Raw genomic sequence first — 3,797 nt, 5'->3', positions numbered from 1 at the left:
GCCACCTCACAGACGACCTTCTTTACCACTATCATCATCATCATCGCTACTATTACTACTATTACTATTACTACTACTACTACTACTACTACTACTACTGCCACCATTATTCGAACCTTTACACTCCCAAGAGATAATGAAACGAAAATCTCTCTCTCTCTCTCTCTCTCTCTCTCTCTCTCTCTCTCTCTCTCTCTCTCTCTCTCTCTCTCTCTCTCTCTCTCTCTCTCTCTCTCTCTCTCTCTCTCATCATACGTCGTCCGATCAATCACCAATCATCTCTCTCACCTTCATTCCCTAAAGCTGATCCATACAGATGCGTTTCTCCCTCCCTCGCGACGCCGAACGTTCAAACACATCAATATTAATTCCAGCACGTATGTCAGCAGCCGCCGCCGGGGCCGTGAGCAATGGATCCGAGGCCTTGGAGTTGTTTATCATCGTCAGCTGATGGCCAACAAGGGGGAGATGCTATACAGGTTACGCCTTGATGGTTCGTAACTCCTTTGTTTTGTGCTTGTGGCGCTTGGTCAGGGAAGAGGTAAAGGGTGAAGTCTGCTAGGAATGTATGGGGCATCTTAGTTATTGAACTCTTGATGAAAAGTCTTCATGATTTTCTATTAAGTTCGTCAACATCCGCATCTCTTTCTCTTTGTTTCCTTCTCTCGCTACTTTTCTTTTGTCCTTTCCTGAACTTCCTTTCTTCTGTCTTTCTCTCATTGTATTACTCCTTTTTTTTTACATACTTTGAATAATGAAAAAAAATGCAAGCCTGAGAAAGCAAATCACTATAATGGGCAGCAATGGATAATAATTGTGAATATAACATAGATTCACTTGTAAGAAACTTCGATAACCATCATGAAACAAAGACGAGACAACAATAAATGCAAGTCAACTTTCATCATTCGCGTAGCTGTGCATCACCACGAGGAAGCCTCCACAACCACAGGCTCCTCCCACTACAGGACCACCACTGCTTCTTAATCATCGTATTCTTAAGGTCTAAGATGCACAGCGTTGCCACTCTTCTGCTCCTCGTCTAATTAATAATCACATCTTCTTTATAAAGGCGCGTTGCTGTTCCCCTGGTCTTTCTATTCTACTTTCCTAGTTTTAATACGTGCCTCGTGTAGAATAATCACGCCTTTCTGTTCTATATATATAAAAAATAACTGCACATTAACTTTCTCTAGAGGGCATGGTGCTGTCACTTCCCACCGGAGATGATGAGCCTGGAGGTCAGCAGGACGTGGAAAGGTTTTTACTAACTTTTCTGACTTGTTCTCACAGTAGAAGTGAAATCGTGTTCAGCAGAATACTCTCCTCGAACAGAACATCTCGTTATAAGTCAGAATTTGTGTTATGTACTGCTATGTTTCTTCGTCTACACCTATTTTTTCTGTTCCTCCTGTAGTACTATTACCACTACTTACACTGTTGCTATCATTACTACTACTACTGCAACTACTGGAGAGGTTCTAATCAACACATCTACAAACACTGTTCCGAGATGATAGAAACAGTACAGGGAAAAGCAAAATAACAGCAGTCCCTTCCGAGCACGAGGACCTGCAGCCTTTCCTCAAACCAACCTTATCAGAACGTCAGGGTGAAGGCGTACACATAGCTCGTCTCTGTAGCGTTTCCCTGAAGAAAGAAGAGGTTTATTTTGCTGCAATGGCACAGGCAGCAATAACAGTAGGGCGACACCAGTTTTTCGTGACTGGTTACTGCTGGACAGGCGAGACGCAGCGAAACAGCAGCCGAGTCTCACAGTTCCTGCCTCGACCTCCTGGCGCACCTCGGCCATGAGCAGTCCCAGCCAGGCACACTCCCGTTACGGCCGCGGCAGGTGCATAGCGAGTGTTAACGGCTCGAGTCTCCGCTGCTCAGTTTATTACTAATGGTGCTACTACCCCTCCTGCAGGCAGTGTTCATGCTGCTGTGCCTGGTGCTTCTCCTGCTATTGTTACTGCTGTTCATGCTGCTGCTGCTGCTCATACTACTACTACTACTACTACTACTACTTTTACTACTACTTTTACTACTACAAATACTACTACTACTACTACTACTACTACTACTACTACTACTACTACTACTACTACTACTACTACTGCAACTACTACTATTACTACTACTACTACTACTACTAATAATAATAATAATAATAATAATAATAATAATAATAATAATAATAATAATAATAATAATAATGATAATAATAATTATAATAATAATAATAATAATTCTATATCATCATTATCATCATCATCTTTTTCTTTTCTTACATTTCCTCCTCCTCCTCCTCCTCCTCTTTTTCTTTTTCTTTTTCCTCCTCCTCCTCCTCCTCCTCCTCCTCCTCCTCCTCCTCCTCCTCCTCCTCCTCCTCCTCCTCCTCCTCCTCCTCCTCCTCCTCCTCCTCCTCCTCCTCCTCCTCCTCCTCCTCCTCCTCCTCGTTCTCCTCTTCCTTCTCGTTCTCCCATGTGGTCTAGTGGCTAGGATACCTGGCTTTCACCCAGGAGGCCCGGGTTCGATTCCCGGCATGGGAAGATATTTTTTTTCCAAGATTGCGCAATAAGCCGTATGAGGAACGACTGGAAGAACTATTTAGTTTAACAAAGCGCAGGATAAGAGGAGACCTAACTGAAGTGTTCAAAATTTTCAAAGGATATAGTAACATTGATGCACATATTTTACCATTGATCATTCTAACCTAACAAGAAATAATGGATTCAAGATTATACCCAAACGTTTTGAATCCCACGAGGCTAAACATTTTTTCTTTAATCATATAGTAAATATATGGAATAAACTTCCTGCAGAAACTGTAAACAGCAGTTCTACTGAATCATTCAAAAGTAAAATAGACAAATATTTAAAAACAAATCCCCAACAAGCTCTCTTCTTGTTCGAATAATTACTAAATTCACTAATAAACTCTTATTTTACAGACACCAGTTTTAATATAAATTGTATTAACTTTCAGATAGGCGTATAGAGTTCACCGTAGGGTGAATAGTAGAACTTCCTTTCATCCTTTCCTATGAAAATTCCATGTCAGTTTTTCCATACTGCATGGTACTTTTCCCAACTATTTCCATGCCAGCGCAAGCTGGAGGGAGTGGTGGGTGGGGAGGAGCCTTCTGCTATGCTGTCCTGTCTCTCTTCCCTGTAGCTAGTTAGAAGTAGTTACCAAACAGCCTTGCAAGGACCAAAAGGTCTGTTGCTGTTTGGCTTTCCTTTGTATTCTTTTGTATTCCTCCTCTTCCTCCTCGTCCTCCTCCTCCTCTTTTTCTTCTTCTTCCTTCTTTTGTTTGTTGTTGTTATTGTTCTTTTACACCATCATCAATAACAACAACAACAACAATAACAACAACAAAACCACCACCACCATCATCACCACCACCACCACCCACAACAACAATAACAACAACAACAACAACAACATTATCATACACATTATCATTACTATCAGCATTCAGTGAAATCCCCATCTTCACATGTTTCTCGTATAATTAATTAAGGGAAGGTGAGTAACAGGGGAGACACATCAGGAGATTCCAGCGTGCCTGGTTTGTACACATCAACGTACGAATATTGATGTAGAATTATCCAAGTGTCAATGTACATAATGACTATATAGTAATGAGTCATAGTACGTCATCTGTTCGTTATCATGTTGTTATCTCTCTCTCTCTCTCTCTCTCTCTCTCTCTCTCTCTCTCTCTCTCTCTCTCTCTCTCTCTCTCTCTCTCTCTCTCTCTCTCTCTCTCTCTCTCTCTCTCTCTCTC

At 41.7% G+C, this 3,797-nt stretch overlaps 1 non-coding gene across 1 annotated transcript; it reads left to right on the top strand.

Moving 5' to 3' along the window:
- Positions 1–2,483: 2,483 nt before the first annotated feature.
- Trnae-uuc (transfer RNA glutamic acid (anticodon UUC)) lies at positions 2,484–2,555 on the top strand. Its single transcript has one exon. It is a non-coding gene; the product is annotated as a tRNA-Glu (tRNA).
- The last annotated feature ends 1,242 nt before the right edge of the window (positions 2,556–3,797 follow it).

Source organism: Scylla paramamosain, chromosome 6 (genome assembly GCF_035594125.1).
Source record: "Scylla paramamosain isolate STU-SP2022 chromosome 6, ASM3559412v1, whole genome shotgun sequence".
Classification (NCBI taxonomy): domain Eukaryota; kingdom Metazoa; phylum Arthropoda; class Malacostraca; order Decapoda; family Portunidae; genus Scylla; species Scylla paramamosain.
Note: the sequence above shows the minus strand (reverse complement) of the source record. Positions and strands in the feature narration are given on the sequence as shown.